This window comes from Chiloscyllium plagiosum, unplaced genomic scaffold (genome assembly GCF_037043375.1).
Source record: "Chiloscyllium plagiosum isolate Xiang-an unplaced genomic scaffold, Cpla_swu_hap1 HiC_scaffold_5, whole genome shotgun sequence".
NCBI classification, from domain to species: Eukaryota; Metazoa; Chordata; class Chondrichthyes; order Orectolobiformes; family Hemiscylliidae; genus Chiloscyllium; species Chiloscyllium plagiosum.
This window is the reverse complement of record NW_028270143.1, coordinates 100,809,491-100,818,692: the sequence shown is the minus strand read 5'-3', so window position 1 is coordinate 100,818,692 and position 9,202 is coordinate 100,809,491. Positions and strand designations below refer to the sequence as shown.

General features: G+C 43.4%; 1 long non-coding RNA gene across 1 annotated transcript in view; it reads left to right on the top strand.

Moving 5' to 3' along the window:
• Positions 1-1,414: 1,414 nt before the first annotated feature.
• Positions 1,415-9,202, top strand: part of LOC122550313 (uncharacterized) — a 33,635-nt gene continuing 25,847 nt past the window's right edge. The window contains exon 1 of the long non-coding RNA XR_006311814.2: positions 1,415-1,571. This is a non-coding gene — a long non-coding RNA (uncharacterized LOC122550313). The remainder of the gene's footprint in view (positions 1,572-9,202) is intronic.

The window sequence follows — 9,202 nt, the reverse complement described above, 5'->3', positions numbered from 1 at the left end:
AAGGAAGTAAGATCATGTGCATTTATCATTACTGAAGGCAGTTCAGTATTAATATAGTCTGAACAAGCTTCAGAATTATCCCTCAAGAATTACAGTAAAGGTCATATGTTGTTTACCACATCATTCAGGTAACAAGGCAATCAAATTAATTTTGTTCATTTGAGTGTGTTTATAATGCAGTACATAATCTCCTTCCAGTAAAGCTGGGAAGTTAACTTATAGTGCATGATAAGAATGATTTTCTACTGTTTATCCCTAGCTATGTGGATGAGTTTCTGTGCATTTTGTTGTGAGGGATCAAAAATCCCCGATCAGGGATTGGCTGCTTGGCTCTGTTCATTTGTGAATGGGTTGTTTATGGGGGTGGCACGGTGGCTCAGTGGTTAGCACTGCTGCCTCAAAGCACCAGTGACCTGAGTTCGATTCCAGCCTCGTGCGACTGTCTGTGTGGAATTTGCATGTTCTCCCCGTGTCTGCGTGGGTTTCCTCTGGGTGCTCCGGTTTCCTCCCACAATCCAAAGATGTGCAGGTCAGGTGAATTGGCCATGCTAAATTGCCCATAGTGTTAGGTGCATTAGTCAGAGGGAAATGGGTTTGGATGGGTTACTCTTCGGAGCATCTGTGTGGACTTGTTAGGTTGAATGACCTGTTTCCACACTGTAGGGAATCTAATCTAAAAACACTCACATAAGCATCCACTAATTTTTGTAATTTTAATGGAATCCCTTTGAGTTGTATGCCAGAATTTTGCATCGTCCCCTCATTTAGGCATTGGGGATCTGTACAGTTCCTCAGGTTGCTATCCTGTTACCTTCCTAGTCATCACAGACCTGTTGCAATATAACAGGCTTCACAAGGCCTAAGATGGCTCATCTCAGGTATTATATCGTGGCTTTTAAGTAATCATGTCATAACCTACCAGGTCAGGCTCAATTTTGCAGCCAACAGGGGTTCAGGGACGGACCTAATACTCCATATGATCTGCTCCCATCTGTATTTCCCTGAACCCTATCATGTTATCCTCTATTCTCTACTGCCTCAATTCCCCTCAAATGCTGATAGAAACACCAATCCATTTGGGAGCAACTTCTACATTTCTAGGCGCTTTCTGGTTGCAGAAGTGACTACAGTCATTCTACACTTGCATAGACCGGGTTAGGGATATGCTTGGATTAAAATTTAGTCTAAAAGCTGATGAGGATGAAATGAAAACAGTGAACAGGGCCAGTCTATTTGCAAATCACGAAATGCTTCCCTCATTGTGCTCCTCCCCAATCCTGATACTCAGTATTACTATGCATAGCCCTTCCCACTAAAATACAGCGTAGCAACACAGACATCAGTTTCAAACCAGCAAAGTGACATTCCAATGCTCTTTCTAGGCTTTTCTTAATTGCAAGAATACAGCTGTCAGGTTTGCATGGGATTTCCTCCCCTAAACTCAGTGAACATTTGCATGCTAGTCCCTAAAAAGGCAGATCTATGGAGGTTCTAGTGGATTAAGAGAAATGTGTTTCAGTGAAACCGAAGTGAGCAGTTGGTTTCTACTCCCTCAACATTTCTAACGATAAGTGAGTAGATTGCCATATTCATCTTTGATCCTGTCAATGTAGAAACACTATTTTAAAAGTGGAAAGGGGGACAGATGACAGTTTACGTTAGAAGTGGGTAATAACTGTTATAGAAAAGTACTCTACTTCAGCCTTTAACATTAGCGTTATGGTATACCTGCTGTGCTGCATTGAAGTGTCAAACTAGATTACTTTGCTCAGTCATTCAGTGGAGCATGAACCTGCAACCTTCCGTAACTGGAGTGCTATCATTTAAACAGTTTATTTCTTTATTTCTGAGCATGGAGGAGCACTCAGAGGGAAGCAATTCATTGTTTGCAAATGAACTGCCCTGTTCACTGTATTGATGTCGTTCTCATCAATTTTTTGTTTGCTAAATTTTGATCCGAGCATAGCCCTAACCTGGTCTATGCTTGTGCAGAATGACTGCAGTACCTGGAATATAGAAATTGCTCCTGAATGGATTGAGAGCATGGTGCTAGAAAAGCACAGCAGATCAGGCAGCATCTGAGGAACAGGAGAATCAACATTTCAGGAATCCTGAATCAATTGGTTTGGTTATTGACAAAAAGAAACTGCAGATGCTAGAATCCAAAGTAGACAGGAGGCTGGAAGAACACAGCAAGCCAGGCAACATCAGAAGGTGGAGAAGTCGATATTTTGGGTATAACCCTTAGACAGGAAAGGGGTTGCGGTAGGGGGAGCTGCAGATAGAGGGGGAGGGAGGGTTTTGGGTGGGGTGAGGGTTGAAATGGTGTGGTAGTGATAGATGAACACAGGTAGAGGGCATGACCTGGTTGGTTGATGGGGGGAGTAAACCCAGTTAGTAGCTGGAAGGAACAGTCAGCCGGAGGAATGGAAGGAGGGGTGGAAGGGAATCAGGGGATGGATGGGAAGGTTATTTGAAACTGGAAAATTCAAATTGAGTCCTCCAGGCTGTAGGCTGTCCAGGCAGAAGATGAGGTGTTGTTCCTCCAATTTACGGTCTGATTTGCTGTGGCAATGGAGGTGGCCAAGGATGGACACATCCGAGAGGGAGTGGGAAGAGGAATTGAAATGGGTGGCCCTTATGGGCCCGGCTGAGATGCTTGGCAAAATGTTGCATCAGTTTACATTAGGGCTTCCCGATGTAGAGAAGACCACATTGGGAGCACCAGGTACAGTAAACTAGGTTAGAGGATGCCTATCTTGAAGAAGTTCTCCTCCTCTATCTCTCCACCCTGGAGGCTCCCTGCCTCTGTTCCTGATGAAGGGCTTTTGCCCGAAACATCAACTTTCCTGCTCCTCAGATGCTGCCTGACTGCTGTGCTTTTCCAGTACCACTCTGATCTAAACTGTGGTTTCCAGCATCTGCAGTCCTCACTTTTGCCTAGGTTAGAGGAGAGGCAGGTGAACCTCTGTCTCACCTGGAAGGACTGTTCGGGGCGCTGACTGAAGCAAAGGGGTGTGGTGTGCCACAGATTTTGCATCTTTTATGGTTGCAAGGAAAGGTACTGGGGTGTTCAGGGGAGTTGATGGAGAGAATGGCGAGAACCAAGGAGTGGCAAAGGGAATGGTCCTTGTGGAAGGCAGAGAGGGATGGGGAGAGGAGGATGTTCTTGATGGTAGGGTCTAGTTGGAGTTGGCAGAAGTGTTTTCTTGGTGGTGGGGTCTAGTTCAAGTTGGCGGAAGTGTTTCAGACTGCAAATTGGAGGAACAACATGTTATCTTCCACCTGGGCAGCCTACATCCTAGACGACTCAACATTGAATTCTCTAATTTCAAATCACCTTCCCATCCATCCTCCAACTCCCTTCCCAGCCCCATGTCCTTCCTTCCATTCCACCTACTGACCCCTCCTTCCAGCTACTAACTGGATTCATCCCTCCCATCAACTAACCAAGCCATACCCTCAACCTGCATTCACCTATCACTACCTCACCATCTGCCCCTTCCCTTCCACTCTGTATCTACGGGTCCCCCTATCCCCACCTCCAGGTCTGAAGATAATGGCAAAGCATGTTGCCTTAAAGGTTACACAGACCTGCCTGAAACGTTGACTTCCTCACCTCCTGATGCTGCCTGGCTTGCTGTGTTCTTCCAGCTTCCTGCTTGTCTACTTTGTTTTGGTTATCAGCATTTGAGGGGAATTGAGGCAGTGGAAAATAGAGGATTATATGATGGGGGCTCAATGAAATGTCAAATTTGTGTGGGGCATGAGCAGCAATCTTGCTACATCTTACTACGTGTCAATATTTGACTCTATTATGTACAGCCTAGCATAATTATGGACATTGCCTGTGACAGTACAAATATTGGAAAATATCTCAGGCAGATAAAGACTCATTCATTGATGATTAGATTTTTCCACATTGATTGATATCAATAATTCAGCAAGATCAGTCTCTCGTTTACTATCTTGAATACAGATAGACAGCCATTGTTCAGCAAACCAGGCTGCTGACAGAACTGGCCTAGCTGGAAAATTCATAGGATCATGAAGAAGGAGTTTGGTATGCTTTCCCTTATTGGACAGAGCATTGACTACAGGAGTTAGGAGGTCATGTTGCAGCTGTACAGGACTTTGGTGAGGCCACTGTTGGAATATTGCATGCAATTCTGGTTTCCTTCCTCTCGGGAGGATGTTGTGAAACGTGAAAGGGTTCAGAAAGATTTATAAGGATGCTGCCAGGGTTGGAGGATTTGAGGTACAGGGGGAGGCTGAATAGGCTGGGGCTGTCTTCCCTGGAATATCAGAGACTGAGGGCTGACTTTATAGAGGTTTATAAAATCATGAGTGGCATGGATAGAGTAAATAGTCAAGGTCTTTTCCCTGGGGTCGGCGAGTCCAGAACTAGAGGGCATAGGTTTAGGGTGAGAGGGAAAAATTTAAAAGGAATCTAAGGGGAAACTTTTTCATGCATAAGGTGGAGCAAATGTGGAATGAGCTGCCAAAGGAAATAGTGGAGGCTGGTACAATTACAACATTTAAAAGACATCTGGATGGGTTTATGAATGGGAGGGGTTTAGAGGGATAAGGGCCAAGTGCTGTCAAACAGCACTAAATTAGGTTGGGATATCTGATTGGCACGGATGAGTTGAACGGAAGGGTATGTTTCCGTGCTGTACACCTCTATGATTCAAGCATACTGCCTTAAACTTCTCAAAGGCATATTATTTAGCTTGTGCTGCACCACCTTAAATACTTTTATTTAAGGCCCATCCTACTCAAGATTTTGATATTTGGAGGAGATACCTCCAGTAATTAATGATGTGCAAGATCTACATTGGATGATCTAATGTAGCACTGATGGGAACACAGGAATAGGCCACTTAGCCAATTGGTAATGCACCACTCAACAAAATCATCACTGGTCTATCACTTTACTTTATGGTTTCTTTTTTTGTAATACCCCTTCATGTCTTTAGTTATCAAAATATCTATTAATCTTAGATTTAAAGTAAACCATTGGCCTAGCCTAAAATGTCACTTGCAGAAGAGGATTCCTTTCCAAGGGGACGTGCATCCCAACTTCACTCTTGAGATGTCTGGTTCTAATTTTTAAGCTATAGCTCTAGTGCTGGATTTCCCCAAACAATGGAGTTTCTGTTTGCCCCATAGGATGCCTGTAATATCTTGAAAAGTTTATATCTGCATAAGAAGCAAAAGTAAATGCTCAGCTCCCTCCACCATTCAGTAAAACCATAATCGATCTCTTTGTTTTTCAAAATTCTCATTCCTGTCCACCCACAATAAGACTCAATAGCCAAATAGTCATGCATCTACCGCCATCTCAAAAGATATTTGATAACCCCTCTGCCATTGCCTTCCAAAGTTCTCCAACCATCTGAGACAAAAAGAAAGCACTCCACATCTCTGACTTGTAAGGATGACTCCGAACTTTAAAATTAAAAATCACACAACATCAGGTTATAGTCCAACAGGGTTATTTGGAAGTACTAGCTTTCAGAGTACGGCTCCTTCATCAGCTACCTGGCAAAAGAGCAATAGAACAACATGAGTTTTGAGAAGATTTATAACTCAGGTTGAGTTCTGAATGTAGGTTTGCTCGCTGAGCTGGAAGGTTCATTTCCAGACATTTCGTCACCCTACTAGGTAACATCTTCAGTGGGATTCTGGGTGAAGCACTGCTGATGATTCCTGCTTTCTATTTATATGTTTTGGGTTATGTGTAATTACATCACCACAGGAAATGACATCACCAACCCAAAGAAACCCAAACATATAAATAGAAAGCAGGAATCATCAGCAGTGCTTTGCCCAGAGGCTCATGGAAGACGTTACCTAGTAGGGTGTCGAAACGTCTTGAAATGAACCTTCCAGCTCAGTGAGCAAACCTACATCTGCAATAGAACAATTCCTGAGAGGACCCCTTATTCTTTCTGAAGCTGCAGCAACATCTGATACTTCCTAACTCTTGAGGAAATGTGAGCAGACACTGGTGACTTTGACTATCATGGAGAGACTTATAACTCCATGAAGATTCAAGTGAGGCTCTTGAATGAGCTCATCCAGCAAAACAGTACCTCTGTACAGTTCTTTAATACAACTTGTCCATTGCTTTAAACAAAATGAACAATACCTTAGCAATGGACCTGTAATGCTTCACTGAATTCCATCAAACAGATCTCCAGCTGCACTTCAGGACAAATGGCCCAGGGCAAAATGATAGCCCATGCAATAGAAGCATTCCAATGCCACTCAAAGCGCCCTGACTTTTCAATCTTTGCCCCCTCACCCCTCCTCAAAATACACATCAGCCAGGACCCAGCATGCTCTCTCTAGATTGCTGTGGTGGACTGCCACAGGTACAGATGGAGCAGCCTTTGACAGGATCCTCACAGATTCATGAACCCAGAGGTCATTTGCTAAAGCCATTACAGAAGAGAGGAAGCGATCTGAACAACCTGCCTCTTCCTCTGTTCCATTTCATATATTGCACCGAGTAGAAATGATAAAGATTAAATTGAAGAAATTATAATATTACATTGTTAAATTTCAGTTTCTAATAATTCTATTCCACAGTTTTCCAATCATTGCTCTCTGACTATTGAGTTGGACTTTCAGTTGGACATCACCAGTTGGATGATGTGCAAAGCATACATATCGTGTATTTAGATTTCTAAAAGGCATTCAATGAGATGCCACATAAAAGGTTATTGCATAAGATATAAGCTCACAGCGTTGCGGATGATGTATTAGCATGAATAAAGGATTAGCTAACTAACAGGAAACAGATGGCAGCGATAAATGGATCACTTTCTGGATAGCAAATTGTAACTAATGAAGTGGTGGGCATTAACTACTTATGATATATATTAATTAATTAGACCAAGGGTCCTACTGTACTGTAGTGAAATCTGCTGGTGGTGCAATCTTAGGTAAGAAAGCAAGCTGTGAGGCAGACACAAAGAGTCTGAAAAGAGATAGTCACAGGTTAAGTAAATGGACAAAAAATTGTCAAATGGAGTATAATGTTGGAAAATATGTATAGAATAAAATATAAAATATCCATTATGGTCTGTTGTACTCCAGTACAGGAGAACAGTGAAAAGTTTTTTTATGATAGCTGTCTTTTAAAGGCACCATCTTAGGTAGAAGTATCGGCGTTCAAATCTTACAGAACAAAAATAAAGTGTCGTATTACAAAAGAGGATTAAAAGAAAAGTACCATTACTTACGGAGTCTGAGAATGAGTTACAAGTGAGGTAGTTATAACATTGTGATAAGGATTTACAATACAGTCAGTAAAAAAAGTTCCAAACAGCAACAGCTCAGCACTTGGCACCAAGCTCCAGTCCAACAACTGTCCCACATCACTCCAGCCTCCAGACCAGTCCTCACAGGCATTCAGCAACAACAAGCTAAGTCACATTGTCCCAGGATTTGCTAAACCTCATGTTGCTCTGGGACTCAGGATTCCCCTGCTGCCATTGGTCCAGAATTTTGGCCTGCCTGTCACTCCAGTACTTGTCCTGGCCTATGCTCGTTCTGCTGCCTTCGATCCAGGATTCAGCCCATGCTTGACTTTGACAAGAGGAATGCAAAAGCAATGCATCACATAAGGGAGATTGTTGTGGAACAACGGAACAACGGATTGTTGTGGAACAACAGAACGAGGACATGCCGCAACCCAAAGGACTAGCCACACTACCATTCATCAACGGACAGCTGGAACTGACAACCGGAAGCGGCAGAGACAAACCACTATAAGTGCCGGAGGAAACATCACAGAAGCACTTCACAGGAGGCTCCCAAGCACTGAGGATGTCACCTAGACAGGGGACGAAACATCTGCAACACAAATTCCCAGCTCGGCGAACAGAACCACAACAACGAGCACCCGAGCTACAAATCTTCTCACAAACTTTGAATAAGGGAGATTATTACATTTTGCATTTGAGAGTCCTTATATATGAATGAGGTGAGGTGAGACTGACAGCCCTTGGCATCAAGGCTGCATTTGAGTGAGTTTTGAATAAAGGAACCCAGGCTAGACTAGAGTCAATGGAAATCGGGGGGCAAATTCTCTGGTGGTTAGAGTTATACCTGAAGGAAGTTGATCATAGTTGTTGGAGGTCAGTTATCTCAGCTCCAGGACATCTCTGCAGGATGTCCTCTGGGTAGTGTCCTCGGCCCAACCATCTTCAGCTGCTTCATCAATGACCTTACCTCCATCATAAGGTCAGAAGTGGGGATATTCGCCAACGATTGTACAATGTTCAGTACCATTCATAACCTCTCAGACACTGAAGCAATCCATGTGCAAATACAAAAGGTTCTGGACAATATCTAGGCTTGGGTGGCAAGTAACATTCGCGCCAGACAAATGCCAGACTATGACCATCATCAATAAGAGATAACCTGACCACTGCCCCTTGATATTCAATGGTGTTATCATCATAGAGTCCCCCCACTGTCAACATCCTGGGGGTTATTATTCACCAGAAACTCAACTGGACTCACCACATAAACACAATGGCTAAATATTTAGAGATTAGGAATGCTGCGATGAGTAACTCACCTCCTGACTCCCCAAATCCTGTTCACCATCTACAAGGTACAAGACAGTAGTGTGAAGGAATACTCCCCACTTGTTTATTTGAGTGCAGTTCCAACAATGCTCAAGAAGCTTGACACCATCTGGGACAAAGCAGCCTGCTTGATTGGCCCTGCATCCACAAGTATCCATTCCCTCCACCACCGATGCCCAGGAGCAGCAATGGCACTATCTACAAAATGCATTGCAGAAATTCACAAACGATCCCCAGACAGCACCTTCCAAACCCATGAGCACTTCCATCTAGAAGGACAAGGACAGCAAATACAAGAGAATACCACCACCCGTAAGTTCCACTCCAAGTCATTCACCATCCTGACTTCAAAAAATATCGCTGTTCCTTTACTGTCGCTGAGTAAAAATCCTGCAAGTCCATCCTGAACAGCATTGTGTGACAACCCAAAGCACATGTAGATTGCACGGTTCAAGAAGGCAGCTCACCACTACCTTTTCAGGGGCAATAAATGCTGGCCAGCCAGAGATACCCACATCCCAAAAAATGAATACACTTTAAAAATCCCAAAAATAGCTGCAGGTACACCAAGTAATTAGGAAGATTATAATTGCAAA